The following is a 10,684-nucleotide window of genomic DNA, read 5'->3' on the forward strand; positions in this document are numbered from 1 at the left end:
CTCCTGGGCTCAAGCAATCCTCCCCCTTGGCCTCCCAAAGTGCTGGGATTATAGGCGTGAGCCACTGTGCTGAGGCTTCCTCAAGTATTTTTAATTTAAATTCTTTATATTCTATTGCATAGACAGTAAATGTTTCTTTTGAAACTACACAGTTATAATGTAACAAAATTCCCAAAAACTGAATGTGGAAGAATGTATACTGTAATACCACAAGCTTTCAGCTATCTGATCATCTGCCAGGTTAATGGAAACTTGGAATGCTTCCATAAAAGAGAATTGAAAATTAACTTATGATGAGAAGAGAATCAGAGAACGGTAAGATTTAGAGTCAGAAGAAACATCAGAAATAACATTGGTCAAAGTTCTTAATCTAGTACTTAAAAAAACAGTTTCAAAGAGATTAAGTGACTTGCCTGAAGTAACATAACCCATTATGAAAATCTAGAACTAAAGTTAGCTATGCTAACTCAAAAATTAATACCTTTCCCAAAGCATTGGTAAAACTGAATGAATGAATGAATGAATATGAAGTTAAAATACTATTTTCTCACTTTGAAAATAAAATAAAAAACTAAGTGTGGAATTATACTACTGTAATACCCTCTAAGAATCCTCTTGAGAGCAACTTAACATTCAGACCCTGAAGAGGTCCAAATGGCACCTGTTTTCTTGGCAGCATAACAGCATTGGGTGATCTTCTTCTGCCGAGTCCCTCAAGCAGGTGTAAGGAGATGAGATCCATATGGGGCAGATATGAGAGACACTATGGCATCCAAAATTCATACCCCACAGGTATGAAGAGTCACTAAACTCAATGACACCTAGCGCTCTGCCTTTCATTGAATATTAATAGTTCTACCAATCCAGATCTGAAATAATGTTTATTATAAACAATACTGCCTAGTAATACAGTTTTAACCAGGTCTTCAGGGGAACAGAACTAGAGTTAAGCAAAGATCAAATTCTCATGCGGAAAAAGAGAGGATTTTGTTAACTCTTCACTCACAATTATATATACTGTAAAACTATATACAGAATGTGAAGTAATCTTAATGGAAAAAATAATATTACCAAGCTTTACCTGTTGCTAAATTATAAGAAATTCAAGAAAAAATGGATGGTTATGCCCTAAATTTTAGCTTAAAATATCTCCCAAGAAGTGAATGAGAATGTCTTTACAGCATAATATTACAGATCCAGTGTATAAGGCTGAACTTAGAAACTTATAACAGAGCAATGCAGATGCACAGTGCATTTTTGCTATTACCAGGTTTTATATATATATAAAGTTAAAAAATATATATATATATCTATATGAGGGGGGACTTTTTTTTTTTTTTTTTGAGATGGAGTCTCACTCTGTCGCTCCCGGCCACCACAGCCTCGACCCGCTGGGCTCCAGTGATCGTTCCTCCTCAGCCTTCCGAGTAGCCGGAATTACAGGCATGCACTACCACGCCCAGCTGATTTTTTGATTTATTGTAGAGATGAGGTCTCGCTGCCCAGGCGGGTCTCGAACCCGCAGGCTCAGGCAATCCACTCACCTCAGCCTCCCAAAGGCGCGGGATTACAGGCTGAGCCACCGAGTTCGGCTGACGGGGGACTCTTAAAAAAATCTGAAATTATCTTTTGGAGGGCAGGCCCCTTGTAGAACTCGAAATTTGTTCCTCTGGATCGAATGATCAAAGTTTTTCCTTGGAAATCTTGAGAAAATTGCACCATGATTTGCAGAAGAAATGTGGCAAGTTGAGGCCAACAAGTGACTGGTTCTTCCACCATGACAACGCACCTGACCACACCACAGTGAGTATTCAGCAGTTTTTGACCAAAAACGGCATGACTTCCATGCTCTACCCTCCTTATTCACCTGATCTCCCCCTAAGCAGCTCTTTTTTGTTTTGCCAGATGAAAAAAGTCCTCAAAGGGAAACGTTTTGCCAATGTGGAAGAGGTGAAACAAAAATGGCAGAAGTACTAGAAGGCATCAAAACTGATGAGTTCAAAAACTGTTTTGAGCAGTGGAAAAAGCATCTAGATAGGTGTACTGTACTAAACGAAGAGTACTTTGAAGAGTGGCTAAAGTTAAATATGTGAGAGTAAATACACAATTTTTAAATAAATAAATATCTAGTTTTTGGGGGGGCCTCTTCCCTCATCTATATTTATATTTAAATCTAACAGTTCATGTCTCCTTGTTTTTCATAATTATATAAGTACCACACTATAAGGAAAAATAATGTATACAGTTGGTCTTCTGTATCCACAGATTCCACATCTTCGAATTCAACCAGCCATAGATCAAAAATCTTTCGAAGGACGGGCACCTGCAATCCCAGCACTTTGGCAGGTCGAGGACAGAGGATTGCTTGAGCTCAAGGGTTTGAGTCCAGCCTGTGCAACATGGCGAGACCTCGTCTCTACAATAAATAAAAAAATCAGCTGGGCATGTGGTGCATGCCTGTGGTTCCAGTTACTTGGAAGGCTGAGGCGGAAGGACAGCCTGAGCCTAGCAGGTCGAGGCTGCAGTGGCTGTGAGCGTCCTTCTGCACTCCAGTCTGTGAGACAAAGTGAGACTCCTACTCAAAAAAAAAGTTTTTGGAAAACAACAGCAACACAACAATAAAAAAATACAAATAAGAAACAAATACAGGGCTGGGCGCAGTGGCTCAAGCCTAAAATCCCAGCACTTTGGGAGGTTGAGGTAAGAGGATTGCCTGAACCCTCGGGTTTGAGACCAGCCTGGGTGACTTAACTAGTACTTTATCTCTACAATAAATCAAAAAATTAGCCGGGCATGGTGATGCATGCCTGTAGTTCCAGCTAGTTGGAAGGCTGAGGCTGAAGGATCTCCTGAGCCCAGCAGGTCAAGGCTGCAGTGGTCGGGAACGTGCCAGTGCCCTTCAGCCTGGGTGGCAGAGTGAGACTCCAACTCAAAAAAACCCAAACAAAACAATTCAGTAATAATAGCTAAATTATAGTACACATGACATTTAAATTGTATTAGGTATCATAAATAATCTAGGGATAATTTAAAGTATATAGGAGAATGTGTGTAGGTTATATGGAAACACTACACCTCTTTTATATATAAGAGACTTAGGTATCCTCAGATTTTGGTATCTGCAGTGGATCTTGGAACCAAACCACCACTAACACCAAGGGACAACTGTATTCTATTTCCACTCATTAATTTTTCATATGCACAAGAATTTTTATATGGTACTCCGGATTTAGGTGTTATAGCCAATTCTCTTAGAATACAATTAGTTTTTGTCTTGTGTTTTTAATTTGACATTAAACTATAATACTATAATAATTTTCCACTTGGCTACAGTTAAGATCCTCCTGGGCAACTTGGCGAGACCTCATCTCTACAATAAATAAAAAAATCAGCTGGGCGTGGTAGCACACGCCTGTAGTTCCAGCTACTTGGAAGGCTGAGGCAGAAGGATCGCCGGAGCCCAGCAGGTCGAGGCTGCAGTGACCGGGAGTGGCCACTGCTCTCCAGTCTGGGTGACAAAGTGAGACTCCGACTCAAACAACAACAACAACAAAAAAAAAACAAATGTAATTTTCAATGATTTTGCAAATCCTTTTTTAAGAAGGCCAGCTCCCTTGCTAGCCTGTCTGCTTCCCTCTCTCCAACCAATCAACTCAATCTTGTTTATTTTTTAATAGAGACTGGGGTCTTGCTATGTTGCCCAGGTTGGTCTTGAACTCCTGGCCTCAATCAATTCTCCCGTGTTGGCCTCCCAAAGTACTGTGACCACAGGCATGAGTCATCATACCCATCCAGCCGCACCCTTACTAAGAACTAATTAATGTACTACAACTCAATTATTCTAACTGCTTTCAAGATTTCAGTTCTCTGTTGTGAGCATATGGAACGTTTCAAATTTCCATCAATTCTAAGTAATTCTATGATGAACATATTGCAGTTATAAATAACATTTTTTGCTAATTCTTTTTTATTTTCCTAGGAAAGATTTCCAATAGAAATCTTCTTGGAGCTAGTGATGGTGTAATGTTAATGGCTGTTATTATACATTATAAAATTGCTCTCTAAAACACTTGTTTCTATCTGAAACACTGACATAATGATAGTTTTAACTGTACAATAACCTCTACAAGGTATACAAACTATTGTTTTTAAAATACTTTACCAAATGAAAAAACAAACGTATCTCCATGTATTTAAAGAAATTAGTGAGATTGAAAACACTGCAAATGTTTGCTTATTCAAGATATATGATCTTTTGTGTTTTGTCTCTTCATGTTCTTTGTTTGCTTGTGTTCTAGAATCTTAAGTATTAATATAGTAACATCTACTTTCTCTTTATAAGGTTTAATACCAGAGAGCAAAATTTCAAAAACAAGAAAGTCAAAGTATTATCTCTGACACAGTGTGATAGCCCTAATGGTATAACGTTCTATTGGCTAAGCTTTTTCTAGAGTGCTAAGTTCCTCTGCAGAACTCTACTGTCAGGTGTTCTTTAGAATGCAATAGTTTGTTCCTCAACACCTCCACGCTTTCTTCTTTAATCTTCTGTATGAGCTATCTTTGGAGGGGAGGGAATGAAGGTCCTGCTTCACTCTGCTGGCTTGTGGAAAGTATCACTCTTTGCAAAAGAGAGAAGATTAAGTAGTGCAGTATGGAGGAAGCACTAGACCTGATCCTGAATTCTAAATTCTGGTTCTGCTCCTACTGGTTGAAGGACTTGTATCCTCATCTTTAAAATGATATTAATAATACCTTCCATACAGGGTTGTTGTCGGGATTACAGTGGCCATGTGTAAGACACTTAGCACAACAGGCAATGCTGATCATTGGTAGCCTCTTTGCTTTTCCCACTTTTTCTGTAGCCTAGTTCCTTCTTTCCACTCACTGTATAAAGTTTACCTCACTTTGGCATTTTACAATAAGAACCTTGAGTTTCTTAAGAAAGTTCCTTAACTCACTGTTGTACTACTCAACATCTTAAAAAATAGAAATAGAAAGAATAAGTTTTAAGAAAACTCAGATAAACATTTTAAAACAATTTCCCTTTTCCTTTTTGGGAATAATTGCTTCTCATTTATCACTATATGTTACAAATATGGATATAGAAACACACACAGAAAATGATCTTTAGGTATTGTAAATAATTAATGTAATTAAGTATTTCACTAGAAACATCTGAATTTTATAAATAAGAGTAGGACAAAAGCCGCTAAAATTTTTAACTAATTAATAATGTCATAAACTTAAGACAACATCATTCAAAAATTTAGACTTTGATTTTAGAATACTTTAAACAAACAAACAAAAAAACCCAAAAAAGAAACAAAAAATTAGGTAAATATAAATCATGATAGCTGGGGAAAAATAATTAATTAGCATAGAACTTTCAAAAAGCTATAAATTTAAAAGTAAACTTTAAATAAAGCAAAGACATCTCCTTGTCTTGAAAAACCAGTTACGTAGTCAAGTGCACATATACACAGCTTTAATGTATGCTGAAAGTAATTTCCCTTAGTATACAACATCGGTAGCACAGACCTAGTAAATGCATAAATATTTCTAATAAAAACGATGCAAACTGAGATTGATGCTCCAGTAAAAAAGTCTACTTATTTATTTATTTATTTTTAATTTTTATTTTTTTGAGTTGGAGTCTCACTCTGTCACCCAGACTGGAGTGCAGTGGCCGCTCCCGGCCACCGCAGCCTCGACCTGCTGGGCTCCGGCAATCCTTCCGCCTCAGCCTTCCGAGTAGCCGGAATTACAGGCGTGTGCTACCATGCCCAGCTGATTTTTTTGATTTATTGTAGAGATGAGGTCTTGCTGCCCAGGCGGGTCTCGAACCCGCAGTCTCATGCAATCCACTCACAGCCTCCCAAAGGCGCGGAATTACAGGCTGAGCCACCGAGCCTGGCTAAAAAAGTCTATTTAAACGCATTAATAATGGCGGTTTGCCACAAGCTAGGTTATAAAACTTAATTTCAATCAGGACATCTTGCTCAATCAGTCTGAATATTAACTTGCTGGAGAAATGTTTCTATGCCCAATCCACATCAATGTGACCCCTCAAATGTTACATTTATATGCAAAGTATAACTTTGGAGATGTGCTCTTAAAATCTTCCTTGATAAGTATTTGCACAGGCCAAAACTGCTCGTGACTATCCACCCTTCTTTCACTGCCAGGCTGATTTCTAAACACTACATGAGAGAATATCTGGAAGTAGGCAAGTTCAAACAAGGCAGAAGGGCATGCCAAGCAAATGTCAAGCATCTGACCTGGAGAAACAGTATGGGGAACCGAGAACACAGCCTCCAGCTGTATACTTAAGCAACTCAGAGTGTAGCCTACGTGGCATCTGATTCCTCTCTACAAAGGAAGAAAAGCACATGGATGATTCTAGAAATAACATTTGCAGTGCTGACAGTAATTACTGCCACAATAAATAATGAGCATAACTATAGCACATTTCAGTGAAGTGGCATTGTCTCCTATCCAGAAAGCATGTGAAATCTAATTTTTAACTGTCACGGCAGCAGCAGTATGGATAAAGTTTGCATAGCACATGAAGTCTGGTGCTACTGATTTCAACTGTGGGGAATAAGTAACTGATAACTATCAAGGTTATTATTTATCATATAGTTTATCTACCAGAGCTATCGATTCCTCTTGTATTATATTTTCAGTAATGAATCAGTAAAAAAAGAAATTTGGAACAATTCAATTTTCACTGATGTAACATCAAGAGTAGTCCATTTTAAATTATCTTTATATAAGCAAAAAAAGAAATTACATTTTCCTCAGATTTGCAAGACTAAAGACAGTATAGTTAATGCTCTGTGTGATCACCTTATGACTAATTTGTTACTATACAGTTAATATATGTTACTACATAGTTAAATATATGTTACTATATAGTAATCATTTTGGCAAGGGAAATGATACTTTCTTAAAATGTGACCTGTGAAGCAGAGTCTCAGGAAACATTACATGATAAATATTAATATTTTAACGAATTCACTTGTAACCCTGCTAAAGAAAACTGAATTGTAATAAAGTCTACCTGTTTTTAACAATAATCTCATTAACATTATCACCATTGTTATAAATATAATAATTATCTCCCTTCTCGAGTTTCTTCCTTATCCAATTGAGCTGATCCATCATTTCACGTTTGCCAATATATTAACTCCTCTGCCTTTCTGTCATACTCACTTAACCCATTTAGCAAAGCACAAATACTGGGTTCATCCTATCACCCATATTCTCTGTGTCTGTACCTCAACAGCCCATTCCAAGTTGTCAGACAGGGTCACACAAAAAGCCAGAAAGGTTCCACCATAAATTCATGTTAATACACCTCAAAAAATACAACTATATTTCTGTGATATAAAAGTTGGGAGAATCAAAATGGAGTCACTAATGTAAAAAGAAAAAACAAACCTGACAAACAGAGCCAGGGAAGGCCATGACAAGACAGTTCTTAGGCTTGTGTGCCTGAAAGCAAAAACTATCACAAAAGATTGCAAAAATCACAACCATACTCAAAAGCCATTGCAACTTTACACAAAAAATACTTCAGCAAGGACATCTGCTCAGCAACTGCCTGTCCAACCTCAAGTTGGCATCACCCTTGTTACTGACCTTAGTAGCCAAGGATAATTATTTCAAAACAATTATGTAATCTTCCTTTATCTTACTGAATATGCACAAAGTTTACTATGGCATGCGCATTCCCATTGCAATGCTCTATTCCCAAATAAAAGTCTTTTTCTCTTAGAGACCCTCTCCCTACTTGTTATTTAGGTTGACAGTGATCATTTCACTCTTCCATTCTCCAAAGAAAATTCCGAATCACCTTTTTACTCCATTCAAACCACTATTCACAAACACCAACCTCCTCAACCCATACCACCAAGCAGATGGCCTTTTCCTCTCACTTTATTTAAAACAACAACAACAACAACACCACACAGTAACTTCTTCAACTTCCTGAAGCTTAACACACAGAGGCACCTCCGGATGCATCCGAGTCATCCTTCCTCCTGTGACAACAGAGGAGCTCACGTCTCATTCTAAAGCTAGTACCTTTAATTGTTCTTTGGGTTCCATTTACTTCCATTTTGTCGGGGGTTTGATCGTATTAATTATTCCTTCTTTCTTGTATATTCAACCTCTCAAGTACATACTCCCCACTAGTCTTTAAACTTCTTAAGTTTTTCATATTATGGAAAGACAAGGAAAAAACAACCCCTGTTATAGGCTGAATTGTGGCCCCGTCCCCACAAAAAAATCATATGCTGAGATACTGACCCAGTACCTCAGACAGTATACTCTGCTATTCCATCTTTGCAGTTTTCAAAGATAATCTTAAGTTAATTGGTTAAAGCATACCTGAGTTAATATAAACTCTATTTAACTTATGAATAAAATTCACAGAAAAAGTCACATATAATAAAGTCAGCTCAGAAATCTCCAGTTTATATATGATTATGATGGACTCATAACCATACATCCTTTAGCCTGGAATTCAATATCTTCCATGATCCCACTTCTTTCTTCCTTTCAAGTCTTTTTTCCCATGATATCGTGATGTTCTACTTCAGGGGTCATAAACTAGACCAATTCTGCAAGCCAATTCTGGCCCATTGTCTGTTTTTTGTAAGTAAAAGTTTATAGGAAAACGGTCACACATATATTGGTTTTACATCATGTCAATGTCTGCTCTTGGGCAGAGTTAAGTAGTCATTGCTGCAACAAAGACTGTATAGTCCACCAAGTCTAAATATTTGGACTTTCACAGAAGAAGTTCGCCAACAAGTAAACTAGACCTCTAGTCCAGTTCAATAGAAATAAATATAATATCTACTATTAATTAAGTGCTGGGTTCTTTCCAAATACTAGCCTTTCAAAAGAGGTATTGTTATCCCAATTTCACTTAAGGAAAGAAGGAAGAGGGGGAAAGCAAGCCAGAAAGGGAGGAAAGAAAGAAGACAGATCAAGTGAGGCTCAGGAGATGAAGTAATGTGACCATGATCACAAACTAAGAGGTGGAGGAACTGGGATTAAGCTCATGTTCTCTGATCATGCTTTGTGACTCAAAAAGGCCATACACTTCCCACTGTGCCTCCTGCTTCCTTTTTCCTCAACAAATCTTGGAATTTCACACTGCTATCCTTTGTTCATGCTTTTCTTTATCCTCCACAAAATGCCATTTAGTTAAAAACCTATCACTGCTGATTGATGAGTTGCACAGGTGAAATTGTACATTCCTGGAGAACAAGCCCAAGTGCTCCTTCCCTCACTAAGTCTTCCCAGACTACCTGCAGCTCGAGAAATAATCCTTCCTACTATAAATGCCCACAGCACTTGAGTTTTGTCATTTAACACTCTCTCTCCTTAAACTTGTTGGTAGTGAAAACGAAGTCTCTATCCTGTATATAACTAGCACAATGCCCTCCACATAGTCAACATTTAATAAATATTTATCTGATGAACAAACAGATCTAAATAAAAACACTGGGACATTTCTAATTTGTATTTTTAAAATAAAATATTTAAAGATTTATGTTCTTAATTATTCAACAGATAAAAATCCAGCGTATACTCTAAATAACATAACTGCTTTCCTTTAGTCTTGATTTTGAGTATTTTAATTTGTTTTCTTTTAAAAAATCAATTAAAGAATTAAATACATTGAATATTTCTATCAGTATCATAAAACATTCATTATTAGAATTACTTGTATTGCATGTATTACTTTGCTAAGATTTAAAATTTAATGCCCAAATTAAGAAAAAAACTAAAAAAGTACTAAAAATTAAGAATAAATCAAATACCAATAATCAAATGTTATTTATCACAAGAACACACTGAGACGACTGATGATATTCCCAACTAGTTATTAAAGTTCATGCTGTTACAGCGAAATGCAGTAGCATCACTGCAGAAATAATACAATTTTAATGCAAACATTATTTGTAAAAAGATCAATAATTAAGAGTAGTTTTAGAATCCAGTTTGATATGTCTAAGATTCTCTATACAGTATTTATAAGACTTAATAAACAGTCACATAGTAGAAATTATCAGTGAAAGGCACAGGAAACAGCCAGAAGGATGTCTCCCGAGATGGCGCCAACACTAGGGAACCTAACAAAGACAACAAAGGCCATAAATTCCTGTCTCTCCCGTGCGCGCGGGAAACTTAAACTCATGTACAAACATTATCTCCCTATAGGAATACTACCTCATAGCTCCCACCAATAAAGACCCTAAGATGGCTCTGGCTGGCACGGCCAGGCTCAGAGAGCACAGGCCGCCCCCTCCCAAAACCGATAAATACAGACCTCTCTCTTGCCCTCTCCCTCTCACTCCCTTTTCCCACCAGGGCGTTACAGACCTCCTTCCCTCTCCCTGTAGCTGCTGCTCTAATAAATCTCTTGGCCTCAAAGGGTACCGAGTCTCACTGGCACCATCATCCTTCATTGGTGCTGTGCTCGGTCAGGAGCCCTCTCGCCTAAGGCAAGGCCCCATCCCGTTGCCAGTGGCACTCGCCCCTTGAGGCCTTCGCCCACTTTCTTGAATGCCAGCACTGCATCCATCACCACCTCGGATTGGTAAGTGCCCCTTCCTGAAAAACCTAACAACCTCCCCGGGATATCTGAAAGGGACTGACCGTTGAT

This window comes from Carlito syrichta, unplaced genomic scaffold (assembly GCF_000164805.1).
Source record: "Carlito syrichta isolate Samal-C Ts95f unplaced genomic scaffold, Tarsius_syrichta-2.0.1 Scaffold301826, whole genome shotgun sequence".
Taxonomy (NCBI): Eukaryota; Metazoa; Chordata; class Mammalia; order Primates; family Tarsiidae; genus Carlito; species Carlito syrichta.